Genomic DNA, 18,538 nt, shown 5'->3' on the forward strand with positions numbered 1-18,538 from the left:
ACGCATTCCCAATGCAGGACCTCGCAACACAGCTTCATTGGAACCGCCACTGCGTGACTCATCTTCGACGCAGGCCTACACACAGCAAGTCCCTTGTTGGCGGCATCTTCGACAACAATGCAGGACTTCAACTCACAGTCCTGGAACTTCCTCAGGACCATCTCTGCACAACACATCCTTGATGCAGGACATTGCATTGTAAGCCTCTCATTGATAGCATCCTCGAATATGACGCAGGACACCACATCATAACTTCCTCAGAACCCCCCCTGTACGGCCCATCTTTGACATAGGATCTCACAATGATCCACAAACCAGGATTTAAGATATTTTTCTCAGGAGGCATAACTTGGTCCCTGCATCCAGACCTTGCTCTATTGTGGTCGGCTTGAACGTATGACTTTGCCCCAGTCCAGCGCAACCAGGTAGCACCAGTTGGTGCTTTGTGCCTCTAGGCAGATTTTACACTTAAATGTTGAAATTTACAAATCATTGGTTCTACTTATTGGAGTTTTGTCATTTTGGTTTCAAATAACTTATTCGATTTTACTCTAATTTTAAAAAAAGGTGTGGGATTTTTCTTGTGTTGTGTTTTCAAACTATTACTGTTTAAGTGCTGCATAAATAATGTATACCATGCCTTTAAAGTAAGCCTGACCGCTTTTGTGCCAAGCTACCAGAGAGTTAAGCACATGCTTATTTGGGGATTCCTTGTATTGCATCCGGACCAAGATTGTGGTTGCTGTTTGAATAGTGTTTCACCCCTTTCAGCCAAACCCAATTTCCTACAGCCAGTTTTCCAAGTGATATGTGCTTCTAACTCCTCCCCACCCTCCAGGCGGCTATCTGAATTGCAGTTTCTACTTACCACTGCTTCTTTGCTGGAGGGTTGTTTGATGACCCCTTTGGAACTTTGGGAAACTCTGCCATGAAATGAGACTTTAGTAGCCGGCTCAAAACCTGTCTTTGGTGCTCCGATATCACAAAATAAGTGCTAGCCAACTCGCTCAAAGCACATCTGAAAGTTATATTTGAGATCTCAGGTAATCCATGGCACCAGCAAATACAAAAAAAAAAACAATCTCTTTCCAAACCAAAGTGTTGGTGTTAAAATCAGACTCTGTAACCTACATGATCTTGAAATGGGTAGTCCATAGGCAACAGAAACTAATCTCGAACCAACAGGATATATCTTCACTAAGGTCCTCTGGCATTTAGCTTTCCTGAACAATTCATACTTGGTAGGGAAGCCACAACCATATTTATCAGAGGCTATCAATGGTCAGACATGCAGAGATATCCTGTGTATGCACCTGCTAGGCTTACTAGTGGCTGTATTTAACCTGGCATGGGCCCATCAGGGAAACAATAGGGCATGCAGGCTATGGAATTTTTAAGTGTGAATCATAGCTGCACCTCCTGTACTGTTGTCCCACACTGGATGTCTTTAGGACATCCCCGTTGAAACCAATCTACCTGACTCAGCCGGAGTTGAACTTGTCTGGAGGCCTCATCGCTATGTTTTAGCAAAACTGATGTAAGAACTTTATCGAGGTGTGCAAAATTTGTCAAGGAACTCAGAGCTCAACTTTGACCCCAAGCAACTGTGCCCAGGCATATTATCTCTATCCAAAGGCTGATAATGGACTACTGCATGCAGAAATCCTGAATCGTGATAATGGCCCCTCAAAGAGGTCCTTGCCATATTCTTGGCAACGGAAGTGGGAGAGGGGGAATCATTAGCATGACGTTCTATGTAAATAGCTAGCCAGGTAAAACAACAGTCATGTGATTTCACCATATTAATGATCACCTCCATCCCTACTTGCTCCACCGAAACTGTATCCATCCGGGTTGATTAGCTGTTAATTCTGGCTTTTAACCACCCTTACCCCTGTGCCCTTTGTGTCCGGTGATACCTTTTTTTGACAGGGACTTAGATTTTGTAATCTAGTTGCTTGCTGCAGTAACACTCTGATGCTAGTGCTTGAGCGAACCAGCTTTCTGCATTATACAAAGCACTTTGTCATTTTAAATAGCATGGGGATTTGGGAAAGAGTCTCTAGATCTTACAACCCCATAGTTCTAGTGGCATCATCAAGATGACAGCATTGAGTGAACCATCTTTTACACACTATATGAAGCTCTTTTTCTTCACTGCTCTAGTCATTTATGCACTTTAGTTGAAGGGGCCTTCCTGGTACAAGGGACTGTGGTGAGTTGCAGGGTCTACTCAGAGTTAAATGGTTCAGCACACCTATTATTGTCCTCACAATTAGCAGCTTGAAGCCTTCTTAGCGAAACATATTAATCTCTTGCACAACGCACTTTCCCCATTGAGCACTTTTTTCTAACCCTGCCCCGTTTGCGCACTTTGAACCCAAAGAGGTCCATAAAAAGTATTTTTTACTTCCTCCTTTCTCTTTGTTGAGCACCTTGCTTCATTAGAAACAATTTTAATGGGATAGTTAAACATGGCTCTTTTGTCTTTGTAATTATGGTATATGAATGGAAAGTATAACATTGTATGGATACAAATTGTTATAGTTTTTATTAACTAAAAAATAAAATTGACATTAGTATCACAAAAGCTAACTTTCACAGACATCAGTTTGTATAAAGGAGAACACTTAAGTTACAAGATCAGCTCTGTTTTCACAGCAGCTACAGGATATCTCTATCAATTTACTATATTTATCACAGTGGTGTCATCGCTGTGTGGTTATGAGTCAGTTTCCATAGGATAAGTGTTTTTTCCTACAACTTTACCTAAACACCCCCCACCCCCCCAAACAAAAAAATAAAAAAAAGTCCATATCATGTCTTACTAGAAAGTCTTGTGTGATCTGTCAAGTGGGGGATGAGATAAACGTAGGGTTGCAAAACAGATTTTTCCCCATGTATTTCCCATAGAAAACAATTAGACGACAATAAAGGAAAAACAGCTGGACCAGAGTAACGTCACAATTTGCAGGAAGCTAGAACTCATGTTTTTGTGATGATCGTCTAGCCTTTTTTAGGGGGGGCAAAGAGAAAACCAATTATTTGGCACTGTCGCAGTCCCATAGTACTCAGTGTACCCCTGTTTGGTGCCGCAGGAGTCTTGCAAGATTAAAAAAATACAAAAAAGAAAATGTGAGGCAAACGACAATCCCACCGCTGCTGCACATGGTCAAAGACCGTATGGTTGGGCGTAGGATCTGGCCGTAGACCAGGCCCTACGGCCAAACCTTCACCTTTGCTGTGCACAGCTGTTGGCCATGCGCAGTCAAGTGTTGGCCACAAACGCATAGTAATAAGATATTGCTTTATAGAAAAAAATAAAAATAAAATAACATACAACTTACTGGAAAAGAGAAAGGTTAAAGTGGAATTATTCATGTGGAAGGTAGTAAGATTTTAACTTACTTAAAAAAAATTTAACAAATCTATAAATTCACGGAAAAGAACTACCATTTAAAAACCAGGGACATTTGCCAGTTATACGTAACTGAAATAAGTATATCTTGCGCCACTGTGATGCACTTCTTATGACCTCACATATTACATCACTAATGACATCTGGAATCTATGGTGATGCAGATTACTTATTACTTAGGAGCTCACTCAAGTATAAATCCACTTTAACATTAGCTTTTTTCAGTGAAAAAAAGAACAAGTTACTTACCTTCGGTAACGCTTTTTCTGGTGGATACACTGACTACCTGTGGATTCCTCACCTTATGAATTCGATCCTTGCGCCAGCATCCGACGTAAAGTCTTCTTCCTAGCTGTCTACGTCGATGAGGACGTCATAATGGCACAGCTCCGCGTGACTCCATCTGACGTCAGCGTGCCAATAAGAGGTCCCCGTCGGCGTACTAACGTCAGTTTAACCTCACTTTTTTCGTGCCTTTAAAGCAAATAGGAGTAAACCGACCATAAAAATTGATAAATAATATAGAAAGATATACACACACAAAAACCTTGATCATTTAAATAATCCATTCTTATTGAAAGCTGGGATACATAAATATACAAAATAAATAGAGAAATATCACTATATACATATAAATATACATATATATGCGCTTTCATATATATATAAGTCTAAATCTAAATACTGCAAGATAAGAGTGTAACCAGGCAGGCAACGGGGAGGCGGGAGGGACCGTGAGGAATCCACAGGTAGTCAGTGTATCCACCAGAAAAAGCGTTACCGAAGGTAAGTAACTTGTTCTTCTGATGGATACAACTACCTGTGGATTCCTCACCTTATGAATAGAGTCCCAAGCAGTACCGCACTCGGTGGTGGGTGCCAGCCTGATTACACCAAGAAATCTTGCAATACCGAGCGAGCAAAGTGACCATCCCTCCTCATCTCAGAGTCTAAACAGTAATGTTTCACGAAAGTATGGAGGGACGCCCAAGTTGCCGCTTTACATATATCTATCAATGGAACTCCCCTCGCCAAAGCCGAGGATGCAGATTTAGCCCTAGTAGAGTGGGCCCTGATACCTTCTGGAGGGACCTTTTTTGCCAAAGAGTAACATCTTTATACACAAGATGACCCACCTGGAGAGTGTCCTTTTCTGTACAGCTCTGCCTTTTTGTTGACCAGCATACCCAACAAACAGTTGCTCATCCAAACGAAAGTCTTTAGTTCTTTTGAGATAAAACTCAGGGCCCTCTTAGGATCCAACCTATGGAGTTTCTCTTCTTCTTTAGACGGGTGGGGAGGAGGGTAAAAAGCAGGAAGTGTGATATTCTGCCCTAAATGAAAAGGGGTGACAACTTTCGGCAGAAAAGCAGCCCTGGTTTTTAGAATCACTTTATCAGGGAAAAACACAGTGAAAGGAGGCTTAACGGAGAGCGCCTGAAGCTCACCAATCCTCCTAGCAGAAATAATCGCGATCAAGAAAACAGTCTTGAAGGCTAAATATCTCAATGGACATGAATGCATGGGCTCGAAAGGCGAACCCATTAAAAATGTTAAAACATGATTTAAGTCCCACTGAGGCATGTGAAAAGGAGTAGGAGGAAAGCTATTCACCAAACCCTTAAGGAACCTATGTACAATGGGAGACTTGAATAAAGATGGCTGATCCGGAAGGCAAAGAAACGCCGACAGAGCTGCCAAATAACCCTTAACTGTAGCTATAGCACAGCCTTTCTTCGCCAAACTGAGAACAAACAAAAGTACATCTGAAAGATGGGCCTTTAAAGGATCTTTTTGGTTCTCTCCACACCACAACACAAATTTTGCCCACCTTCCGGCATAAATAGACTTAGTGGAGTGTCGCCTGGACGAAAGTATAACATCCACTACATCCGGTGGGAGAGAAAAGGAACTCAGGTTGCCCCGTTCAATCTCCAGGCATGAATGTGCAGGCTCTGGAGGTGGGGGTGTAGAACCTGCCCCTGCGATTGAGAGAGGAGATCTGCCCTGAGCGGGAGACGGAGCGGAGGGCATTGAGAGAGTTGAAGTAGGTCTGTATACCATACCCTTCTCGGGCAGTCCGGTGCTACCAATATGATTTGGGCCCGGTCTTGATGAACCTTCCTCAAAACCCGAGGAATCAAGGGTATGGGGGGAAACGCGTAAAGCAACTGTCCGTTCCAGGACATCTGAAACGCGTCCCCCAACGCCCCTTGCATTGGATACTGGAGGCTGCCGAATAACGGGCAATGCGCGTTTTCCCGAGTGGCAAATAAATCCACCTGAGGAGTACCCGACATCTCGAAGATGTGGAGGACTACATCCGGATGGAGACGCCACTCGTGATCTAATGAGAAGTGACGACTGAGAACGTCCGCACGTACATTCAACACTCCGGCCAAATGATTTGCCATCAAGCAAATCCGATGGTCCTGAGCCCAGGACCAGAGTCGTAGGGCGTCTCGGCAAAGAAGATACGACCCCACTCCTCCTTGCTTGTTTATATACCACATCGCGGTAGTGTTGTCCGTCAGGATCTGAACTGACTGACCGCGAAGGGAAGGGAGGAAGGCCTTGAGCGCCAAACGCACAGCCCGCAATTCCAACAGATTGATATGCAACATCTGTTCCACTGGAGACCAACGACCCTTGATCTCCTGGTCCCTCAGATGAGCTCCCCACCCTAGAGTGGAAGCATCCGATATCACTGTGGCCACCGGAGGTGGTAGTGAAAACGGCTTCCCTTGGGAAAGGTTGCCGTCCACTGTCCACCAATGAATATCCACTACAGCGTCCCTGGAGATCTTTATTGAATCCCTGAGATCCCCCTTGTGCTGGAACCACTGTCTGCGGAGACACCACTGAAGAGCCCTCATATGCCAGCGAGCATGAGTGACCAACAGAATGCAAGAAGCAAACAGACCTAGCAGGCGTAAGACTTTGAGGACTGGAACTGCTGCTCCTCTTTGAAACAAAGGAATCAGTGCCTGAATGTCCCGCACCCGCTGAGGCAGGGGGTAGGCCCGAAACCTTGTTGTGTCCAATACTGCCCCTATGAACAGGAGGCGTTGAGAGGGCTCCAGGTGAGACTTGGGTACGTTCACCGAAAAACCCAGATCGAACAACAACTGCGTTGTCATTCACAGATGAGACAACACAATCTCTGGAGACTTGGCTTTGATCAACCAATCGTCCAGGTAGGGAAAAACCGCTACCTCCCTCTTTCTGAGATGTGCTGCAACAACTGCCATCACCTTTGTGAAGACCCAGGGTGCTGAAGTAAGACCAAACAGGAGGACCGCAAACTGGTAATGCTGCGATCCGACCACAAAACGGAGATACTTCCTGTGCGACTTGACTATGGGAACATGAAAGTACGCGTCCTGCAAGTCGACAGACACCATCCAGTCTCCTTCGTTCAACGCCAACAGCACCTGCACTAGGGTCAGCATTTTGAATTTTTCCTGCTTGAGGAACAAATTCAAAATCCTCAAGTCTAGGATCGTCCTTAGACGACCGTCCACTTTGGGAACCAGGAAATACCTTGAATAACACCCCTGGCCCCTTTCCTGCAACGGTACCAACTCTATAGCGCCCTTTGCCAACATGACTACAACCTCCTGTTGCAACAACAGAAGATGTTCTTCTGAACAAAAGGAGGGACGGGGAGGGAAGGGAGGAGGAAACTCCTGAAAGGGGAGAGCATAGCCCTTTTCCACAATTCCTAGCACCCACGAGTCGGTTGTACTTGACCTCCATTGCTGCAGAAAAAGACTCAATCTTCCTCCTACAGGAGAAGTGTGACTGATAAAGTGGGGAAAACTAGGGCTGCTTCTGCTGCTGTCCACCCGAGGAGGATGAAGAAGAAGAGAGCTGCTGGGCTGGACCTCTAGCCCTGCCCCTACCTTGCCCTCTGAAGGCACGATAGGGCGGGTTGGCAGGCTGTTGGGCATAAGATTGAGACCAACGAAAGGCAGAACCTCTAGCAAACCCTCGAAACCTAAGAAAAGGCCTGTACAATGTAGCAGAAGGGGTCTGCAAACCCAGGGACTTAGCTGTAGCCCGACAGTCCTTAAACCGTTCAAGGGCAGAATCTGCCTTGTCCCCAAACAGCTTTTTCCCATCAAATGGAAGGTTCATTAAAGTGGATTGTACATCCGACGAGAAACCCGAAGACCTTAGCCAGGCATGCCTTCTCGTAGCCACCGATGTTCCCATGGCCCTGGCTATAGAATCCGTAGTATCTAGGCCAGATTGAATCATCTTTTGTGCAGCCACTTGCGCATCCAAGAAAAGGGCCCCAAAAGATTTTCGCACTTCCTGTGGCAGATCCTTTGCCATCTCCTTCGCAAAGTCCATTAGGGCATGAATGTATCTGCCTAGCACACAAGTGGAATTGGTAGCTTTCAGGGCCATGCTGCAAGAAGAGAAAATTTTCTTCGAGGATTGCTCCATCCGCTTGGATTCTCTGTCTGTTGGAACACCAGGGAATGTACCGGGGCAGATTTTGCAGAACATGATGCCTGAACCACCAAACTCTGGAGTCGGGTGACGAGATAGAAATGATGGATCGCCTGGGGCACTCCTATGCCTTCTCGCCACTGCCCTGTTCACCGCAGGAGATGTCACCGGCTTTTTCCACAGGTCCATAATAGGCTCAGTCAACGCCTCATTAAAAGGCAACAAGGGGTCAGCACTGGAGGGAGAAGGATGAAGAACCTCTGTGAGCAGGTTAGTCTTGACTTCTGCCGAGGACAAAGGCAAATCCAGATAGTCAGCCGCCTTCCTCACCACAGCATGGAAAGGAGGAGGCCTCCTCAGTAAACTCCCCCAGAGAAGCAATGTCCCACTCCGGGGAAGTATCCAAACCACTTGCAGTGGCAAGTCCTAGGAAATCATCAGAAGGCTCTATCTCACCTTCCTCAAGCCTTCTGTATTCCTCTTCCTCCAGAAGCCTCAACGCCTTCCTTCGAGATCTTAAATGCGTTTCCAGAGCCGGCGTCGACAAGGACTCCATCGATGCCGATGATCTCAGACCTTGAATTGGTTCCGGAAGGCTCCCAGATTCAACCGGCGCCGGCCCGAAGTCGGCAGATGACCTCCTCGACGCCGAATGTGCAGAAGGAGATGGAGCCGGTCTGGATGAGGCCACCAATGACGCCCGATGGCGCGGAGAAAAAGTCGGACGAGAAGCCGACGGATCCACAGTCCCAGGCGAAGGACTCCTGCCAGGGGAAACCCCTGGCGCCGGACCACCAGGCTCTGAAGGGCAGAAGGGCATGAATGGAGCAGCCCTGTACGACGCCGGCGATCCCAAATTAAATGCCAATGGCCCGTGGGACCCGCCGGTGCACCAGCAGGGGCCATGGCATGAAACACAGCATACATCGCATTCAAAAATGCGGCCGGATCCGTCCCTGGAGTCGGGAACGCTGGGTACTGCTATGTAGATGTCTGGGGAACATCAGGATCCCTCGGCGCCGGTGAGAAGCGAGGACTACCTTGAGTGACCTCATAGACTGAAGGCGCCGGTGACAACCCCGGACGCTCCGGCTGAGGCGTGACTGTAGGACTCATTTCCCACGTCTTCTGGCACCGTGACGAACGAGACCTCGACCTCGAACGACTCCTCGATCGGCTCCGCTCCCAACGGCGCAGAGAGTCATGACGGCACCGAGAGTCATGATGACGCCGCTTCTTATGTTTTTTGGGAGAAGCATGGGAAGAAACCTTCTTGTGTTCCTTCTTCTTTGCCTTGGCCAAGAAGAGCTTCGCTTCTCGTTCCTTCAGAGCTTTAGGATTCATGCTCTGGCACGAAGAACAGCCTTCCACATCATGCTCAGAGCTCAAACACCAAATACAATCCGAATGGGAGTCGGTCACTGACATCCGACCCCCACATTCCCTACACGGCTTAAACCCGGACTTCTTCGGAGGCGACATTGTAACTTCAAGAGATCGCTACAGTAACCAACGGGCCAGGAAGAAAAACCGTTGAAGTCGAATGCACGTAAAAAGGAAAAACTGACGTTAGTACGCCGACGGGGACCTCTTATTGGCACGCTGACGTCAGACGGAGTCACGCGGAGCCGTGCCATTATGACGTCCTCGTCGACGTAGACAGCTAGGAAGAAGACTTTCCGTCGGATGCTGGCGCAAGGATCGAACTCATAAGGTGAGGAATCCACAGGTAGTTGTATCCATCAGAAATAAAGAAATATACACACACACACACACACACACACACACATACAGCCGAAATGCGTTACATTGGCTATGGTACCGGACTAAAGATGGCGGTTTAAGACTGTATACTGTGCTGTGTCAGAGCCGGCTTCTAATTTCATGAACAGGTTTTGGGTGGTGTGTTTCTGAGTTGTTGGCATCGGAATCCGCTGCGCCCCCACGTTCAGGAGCACCGCGGCGGCCAATGCAGAAACTGAGGATTGTATGGAGAAACACTGCAGAGCCCCACGCGCCATTATTGGTAAATAGAGACTTCCTGCCGCTGGTGTCAGAAGGCATTCCAAGCAGCAGGTTCAGTTTGTTAAAACCGTAATGGAGTGCACTCGGGAGAGGGGCCAGCAGAATTTAGGCTGCAAGGACAGGATTGGACAGGATTACTACCTGCAGTTTACTTCCTGGCACTTTGGCAGCCAAACCGCATGAGTGGAGGAGAGTGTTACTCTTTGAACAGTTGTTAATTTAGCTCTGTAGTAGGAGCAACTGTATGAACATTCATTATGGAGAAATGTGCTGCCGTTCTGTGGTTAAAGACTCAAGAGGATTTGTGGAGAATTGACATTTTTATTCAGTTTGGATGCTCAGTGCTGTGAAGTATGCTGCAGTTAAAAAATATATCTGATAGAAACTTCTAGTTGCAGATTCCTTACCTTAGAATTTACCCCAGGCGTCAGACTGGATCCGGAGTTTTTTTTTCAAGCAGTTCCACCTGCATGTCATCTGGTGGCATTATACACCTCTGCGCGGTGACGTCAGTTCTTTTCTTTCCGCGCCACAAACTGATCTGGAGAGAGCAACCCTGGTTAACTTTTGACCGATTGACACTTTTGTCGAGTTTTGGGTGATTTGGGTGTGTTGAGGATGTCCCCCAAAGACCAGTTGCAAGCCTTGCGAGGCCTGTCACCACATGATGTTGGTGATGGATACACACCGGGTCTGTCTGTGGTGCCTGGAACGCATGCACGACCCGAAGTCATGCTCCGAATGCCTGGCCATGTACCCGAAGGCCCTGAGGGACTGTTCCCTTAAGCTTATGGTGGCCCAGCTCTCAACTCCGCATCACTCCTGGTCTCGCTTGAGAGAAAGGTCTCAAGTCCGCTTGCAAAGTCACCACCTCTTGTCGTCCTCCAAGTCTTCAGGTCACTCAGTTAAGAAGGCCCGGATTATCATCTCCGAAGCAGCTGCTGATGGGAGAGATGCAGCAAAGTTCACTATTTGATGTAGGCTGGACACGACTGACTCTCTGGGTAGATTGGTCGCGTCAATGGTGGCCTTGAGGCACCACGCCTGGCTGAGCACATCTGGTTTCTCGGGGGATGTCCAACAGACCCCTATGGCCATGCCCTTTTATGGCACCCGTCTCTTTGGAGACAAGGCGGACTCGGCGCTTAAGAGGTTTAAGGAATTCTGGGCTACGGATTGGTCCCTTGGCCTTTCGACTGCCCCTCGTCCCAAACGGTCGACCTTTCGCCTCTCGTGGCCACGGAAGAGGCTCCCTGTTGCATCCCTATCCCAGCAACTGTGCCACCCATGCTGTTCACTTTCTGCATGGCTGGGGACGCAGAATCCTACGGGCTTGTGGGACAGGGAACCAGAGGTCTGCCCAGTACACCCCCGCCCCTGCTGCAGCCTCCAAGCCAAAGGTGGGTTTTGCAAATCATCCAAAGGGGCTACTTCCCTTTCAAGACTGCCCCTCAAACCATGCCTCCATACTACGACCACTTACCGGAAGATCACCTGGCACTTCTCTGCAAGGAAGCTGCGGCTCTCTTGGCCAAGGGAGCCATAGAGAGGGTCCCTCCACCAGAAGTGGGTTGTGTAGGAAAGTACCCTCTTTCTTGGCATGGTTACCCCATTTTCTGTCTGTTGTCAGTGTGTTTGACTGTGTTCACTGGGATCCTGTTAACCAGGACCCCAGTGATTATGCACTCTCCCTTCTAACTTGGTTACTTAAACCCCAAATTTGGCATACTGGTGCCCCCATTTAAGTCCCTAGTATATGGTACCCAGGGCATTGGGGTACCAGGGAATTCCCATGGGCTTCAGCATGTATTATGCCACCCGCAAAGTGCATCTGCAGGCCTGCCATTGCAGCCTGCATGAAAGGATACATGCACCCTTTTCTCTACAGGCTACTGCACCAGGTCACCAAGTTATCCCTATGGCAGGCCCTCCTAGCCCGGAGGGCAGGGTGCAAGTACCTGTGTCTGAGGGCACCACTGCACTAGCCAAGGTGCCCCCACAAACTCAAGTTCCATTTTCCTGGACTTTTTATGCGTGTACTGGACATAGGTCACAACATATGTCCAGCTACATTATGGTAACTCCAAACCTAGGCATATTTGGTATCAAACATGTCGGAATCATACCTCAGTACTATTGCCAGTATTGGCAGTATGATTCCATGCCCTCTGGGGGCTCTTTAGAGGACCCCCAGCATTGCTCCTACACAGCCTTCTGGGGTTGCCGGGCAGCCCAAGCTGCTGCCACCCCTCAGACAGGTTTCTGCTCTCCTGCCGCTTGAACTGCTCCAGTCCAGGAAAGCAGAACAAATGATTTCCTTTAGGAGAGGGGGGTAACACCCTCTCCCTTTGGAAATAGGTTTTCCATGACTTGGGAGGGGTAGCCTCCCCAAGCCACTGGTATGCTTTGAAGGGCACATTTGGTGCCCTCCATACATAAACCAGTCTACACCGGTTCAGGGACCTCCAGTCTGGCACGTCTGATACGAAATTGGACAATGGAAAGGGGAGTGATCACTCCCCTGTCCATCACCAACCCAGGGGTGGTGCCTGGAACTCCTCCAGAGGGTCCCTGCATTCTGCTATCTTACATGCTCCCAGAGGTCCCTGCCAACTTGGATGCGAATGGCCAGGTCGGGCAGGTGACTTCAGACCACCCCCTCCTGAGAGGTGGTCACCTGGCTAGGTGACAAATGCCCCTTTCAGGGCTATCTGGGTTCTCTCTCTTGTGGGTCCTCAGATTCTGCTTGCAAAATTTCCAGCAGGACTCCTCTGCAACATCTACATCGACTTCTACCCACGGGAACCGCGACTGGGCCCTCCAGGAACCAACAATCTTCATCCACGACGAAGACTCTGCCTTCAACATTGTTTCCACGGCTCCTTCCAGCTTCAGCAACATTTCCCCGGCTGTGGATCCTCTGAGGGTGGCAAGTCTTCACTCTGCATGAGAAGGAAGAAGTAGTCTCCCTTGGAGTGAAGGAGTTTGCTTGGTCCTCTGACAGCTGTCCAAGTTTGGTGGAGGTAAGCCCTTGCATTCCCACGCAGGACAGTACCCCCGTGCACCGCATCTCTTGCAGCTACCATGGCTTGTTTGCATCTCCTCCAAGGGATCTTCAGCCCCCTGCGTGTTTCTCCTGCGGCATGGGACCTTCTTCAGTTGTGCTGCGTGGGCTCCTCTGACACTCCTGGTTCCTCATCCAGTGGGTCTCCTGTGGGAGCTGCCTCTTCTTCTTTGGACTTTCTGCCTTGCTGAGGGTTCCCCCTAGGACTCCCCCGTGGGTTGAGTGCTCTACCTTGCTGGTCCCCAGCAGCTCCATTTTTGCTTCACCGTGACTTCCGCCTTGTTGGTGGCTCTTCCACGCCACTGACCAACTGCAATCATCCATTCGGCTTGAGACGTCAACTGCATCCTTCGGAAACACTATACCTGCTCCACGGCTGCATTCCTGACCATCTTCATCCTACCATCGACCAACTCCTGCATTCACATCACGGTGGGTAGTAGCTCCTACTCCTCCTGGACTTGGTCCCCTTCTTCCACAGGTATTCCGCTGCGGGAGTCCACCCTGGTTTCTTGCAGTCTTGTCTGGGAGTTGCATTTTCTTCCTTTTAGATGGTCTGGGGAAAATCTAGTAACTTATTCATTTCCTCCTGGTTGCTAGGGTGCACTGTGGCACTTAACTAGGTGGGGGTCCTGTGTTCGCATTCCATTTTTTTAGTATATGGTTTGAGCTCCCACTAGGATCACTATTGTCTATCTGCATTTGCACTGTTTTCTAACAACTTCTATGCCTATTGCTGATTACTAGTGTACATATCTAGTGTGTTACTTAACTCCTTTTGGAGGGTTACCTCTCTAGTACTTTTTGGTATTTGTGTCACTGAAATAAATTCCTTTATTTTTGTAACACTGAATGTTTTCTTTCATGTGTATAAGTGCTGTGTGACTACAGTGGTGTTGCATGAGCTTTGCACGTCTCCTAGATAAGCCTTGGCTGCTCATCTACAGCTACTTCTAGACAGCCTGGCTTCTAGACACTGCCTACACTACACTAACAGGGGATACCTGGACCTGGTATGAGGTGTAAGTACCTCAGGTACCCACCACACACCAGGCAGCTTATTACAGGCTGTTATTCCAGCTACTTTCTGGTGCCCAACAAGGGCAAGGGCTTACGTCCTATCCTAGACCTTCGCGCCCTCAATCTCTTCCTCAAAAAGGAGACGGTCAAAATGCTCACATTGGCTCAGGTTTTGTCTGCCTTGCACCCAGGAGACTGGATGGTAGCGTTGGACTTGCAGGACGCTTATTTCCATATCCCCATCTTGCCTGCCCACAGATGTTATCTACGATTAGTGGTAGGTCATGAGCACTTTCAATTTACCGTGCTTCCCTTTGGCCTTACCAGTGCCCTTCGGATGTTCATGAAAGTGATTGCGGTGGTCACAACTCATCTACGCAGGTTGGGGGTTTCAGTCTTCATCTACCTCGATGACTGGCTGTTAAAGGCAGACACACCCCAAAAAGTCATCTCCCGTCTTCAGACTATGGTGAACCTCCTGCACACGCTGGGGTTCACTATAAATGTGCCAAAGTCACACCTGACTCTCTCTCAGATGCTCCCTTTCAACGGAGTAATTCTGGACACAGTGCAGTTTCAGGCATATCCTCCCGAAAAGCGAGTCCAGGATATTCAGGCGATGATTCCGATATTTCACGGTTATATGTCCTGGTTTTGGTGACAATGACTCTGAGGCTGCTGGGCCTCATGGTCTCCTGCATCCTGCTAGTGACACATGACAGAAGGCATATGCAAGCTTTGCAGGGGAAATTGAATTTCCAGTGGGTGCAGGATCGGAGGAATCTCTCCGATATCATCCAGATCTCCGGGGGGGGGGGGCTGCGAAAGACCTGCAGTGGTGGCTTTCGAATCAGGATTGGGTCAATGGCAGATCCCTCTCTCTTCCCCAACCAGATCTGACAGTAGTGACAGACGTGTCACTCCTAGGATGGAGCGGTCACATGCGAGAGGCCAAGATTAGAGGTCTCTGGTGGAGTCTGGACTCCACATCTATCTTTTGGAGCTCTGGGCGACCAGGCTTGCATTAAAAGCTTTCCTTTCCTCTCTCAAAGGAAAAGTGGTGCAGGTGTTCAATGAAAACACAGCTGACATGTGGTACTGCAATAAACAGGGCGGAGTGGGGTCCCAGACCTTTGTCAGGAGGCTCTGCGCCTCTGGACATGGCTGGCACATCAGGGCATTATCCTGGTGATTCAACATCTGGCGGGCTCTCTGAACATCAGAGCAGACAAACTCAGCCATCTGAGCACAGCCAATCACGAATTGCATCTCCATCCAGAGGTGGCGCTAGGTCTCTTTCAGCAGCGGGGACAGCCTTGGTAAGATCTGTTTGCTTCTAAAGACAATGCGCAATGTCAGCTGTTTTGCACGTTGGAGTTTCCAAGGCAGCACTCGCTCAGCGACTCTTCATGTCGGGTGGAACTCAGGCCTCCTTTTCGCCTATACCACATCTGTCCAGAGTTCTGAAGAAGATCAAGTACGTCCAGGTTTAAGTAATCCTGGTGGCTATGGATTGGGCATGGAGAGTATGGTACCCAGAGCTACCGAGAATGGCCACAGATCCTCCAATCAGACTGCTGCTTCGGGAGGATCTTCTGTTACAGCAGCAGGGGACAGTTCTCCACCCAAACCTGTCCAATCTTCGCCTTCATGCATGGATATTGAGCGGCGGCAGTTGACGGCTTTTGACCTTCCACCTGAAGTCTGTGATGTTACCTGGGCAGCCAGGCGTCCCTTCACCAAAACGGTATACGCCTATCATTGGCATAACCTTGTGGCATAGTGTAACAACACATCTGTTGATCCCCTCTCTGCGGTTCTATTGTTCATTCTTTCTTTAGCCCAGCAAGGCTCTGCTTTGGGCACCCTTAAAGGTTACTTATCGGCTATCTCAGCTTTTCTTGGACTGACTGATCAACCTTACCTTTTTAAGTCTCCTATTGTTGGTAGATTCCTTAAGGGTCTCACCCATTTGTTTCCTCCTACTCCGTTCATCATGCTTCAGTGGGACTTCAGTCTTATCCTTACTTAATCGAAGTGTGCTCCTTTTGAGCCATTGCAAAATTGTCCTTTACAGCTCCTTACTTTCAAAACTGTTTTTCTTGTTGCCACATCTCTGCTCGCAGAGAGTGAGTTAGTTTCAGGCTTTCTTCAAAGCCCCCATTTTTGTCTGTGCACCCCGACGAATTGGTGTTATAGGGCTTCATTCCTTCCCAAAGTAGTTACACCTTTTCATGTAGGCCAGTCCATCACTTCACCTACGTTTTACACACCTCCACATTCTTCTCATGAAGAGGAGAGACTCCACTGCCTGGATCCAAAAAGCACGCTGGTGTTCTACCTCAATCATACTAAAGATTTCCGGGTGGACAATCAACTCTTTGTTGGATATGTGGGTGCAAAGAAAGGGAAGGCGGTGCAAAAGTGTACCTTCTCATCTCAAAATGTGCTACACTTTGGCAAAGAAGCAACCCCATGAGGGCTTACACACTCATTCCACCAGAGCAACTGCTGCTACCACAGCTTTAGCACGCGGAGTTCCTATCCTAGATATCTGCCAGGCAGCAAAGTGGGCATCCCTGCACACGTTTACAAAGTATTACTGCCTGGACAGTCAGGTCCACAGAGACGGCTACTTTGGTTGTTCGGTCCTGCAGGACTTTCGAGAATGATCTTGGTTCGTAGCCCACCATCGAGGAGGAAATTGCTTGGATATCTATTCTAAGGTAAGCAATATGCAACCAGAAGTCTCTATCAGATGACCAAGTTACTTACCTTCGGTAACAATTTATCTGGTAGAGACATATTCTAGTTCAGTTGGTTAAAACCGTAATGTAGTGCATTCGGGGGAGGGGCCAGCAGCATTTCGGCTGTGAGGACAGAACTACTTGTACCTGCAATTGGCTTTCCAGGACTTTGGCGGCCAAACTGTGTGAGTGGAGGAGTGTTACTCTTTGAACAGTTGTTGATTTAGCGTTGTAGTAGAAGTAATGGTACGAGCATTCAGTATGGAGAAACATGCTGCCTTTCCGTGATTGGTGACTCAAAAGGCTTTTTGGAGAATTGACATTTTTATTCAGTCTGGATGCTCAATGCTGTGAGATTTGCTGCAGTTAAAAATATCTTAGATTTGCCATGGCATATGGAAGTATATTGGTAATAAAGAACAGTGGGTGATGGGTACCCTGATGAATATGATCAAGGCTGCGAGAATATATGAGTAACACCAAAAAACTCAGATTTAGAGTATCCAAACAAAATGTCTAGTGAACTGTGACATTTGGTAAAAGGCAACACCCAGTCTGCATCAACGAACTATAGGGTTTCAATGTCATAATTGGATTGATATGTTCATAATTTCACTGCTGCTTCGATTTTGAAGTGAATGTTATGGGTGCATTACACTGTAATACAGTAATGAGTTTCAAAGGCATCTTTGGCTTGTTTTAGTATTTACTATTCTGCACTGTGGGGGTGTTTGGCCTAATTAGCATAGGCTGGAGTTTGATGGTAAAGACCTGACACTTGTCTATGGTATTAAACCAGAGGTCCATGCTAATAAAATAAAAAATAAAAAAATCAATGTGTTGTCACGGGACCAATGCACTCATATAATGTAAAACTGGCAAATAAATGTTTTGGAAATTGCCCTTTCTGCAGGGTTATCCCCAAACGTTTTGCCTTTCTGCTCCCATTTTTCAGACCCGCCTTTTGTTGGGTTTAACATTTTGGGCTCTTTACCACTGCTAATCAGTGCTAAAGTGCATGTGCTCTCCCTTACACTTTGGGATAATTGGCTTACACCGGTTTGGCTTATTTAGTTTACCTGTAAGTCCCTTGTAAAGTGGTATATATATTTAGGGCTTGTAAATTAAATGCTACTAGTGGGCCTGCAGCTCAGACTGCACTACCCAAAGAAGTAGCCTTTCAAACCTTGCCTCAGGCCTGCCACTGGAGGGCCTGCGTGTGCACTTTACTGCCACATTGACTTGGCAAGTTAAACTCCTTGCTAAGGCCTAAACTCCCTTTTTCCTACACCTAAGTCACCCCTAAGGTAGGCCCTAGATAGCCCCACAGGCAGGGTGCTGTGTATGTAAAAGGTAGGACGTATGTCTTTATGTACTACATGTCCTAGTAGTGGCAAACAGCCTATTTAGTTTCTCACCACTGTGAGTGTGGCTCCTCTCATAGGATTGCATTGTGAATCCCCTGACATATGTCTAATTGGTATCTTCTGATCTCTTAGGAATAGTGTGTGCAGTTTAGTATGTTTGGAATGGTAGTGAGAAATCCTGCTTACTGGGGTAGGTGGGTTTTTCATTACTATTTTAGAAATGTCCCTCTAGAAAGTGGGCGTATACCTCTAGTGCTTCTGCAGCCTGACTTGAATCCATGTCTGGGGCAGAGTGACGGCTGTCTGTAACGTATGCACCAAGTGGAGCTATCACACAGGAGGGGCTCGGTGTGACAGAAGAGGTATCTGCATAACGATAGTCCTCCTGGGCTGCGGAGAGGTAGGGTCGTTCACACCTTACATGTGAATAGGCTGT

The sequence above is a fragment of the Pleurodeles waltl genome, chromosome 12 (genome assembly GCF_031143425.1).
Source record: "Pleurodeles waltl isolate 20211129_DDA chromosome 12, aPleWal1.hap1.20221129, whole genome shotgun sequence".
NCBI lineage: Eukaryota > Metazoa > Chordata > Amphibia > Caudata > Salamandridae > Pleurodeles > Pleurodeles waltl.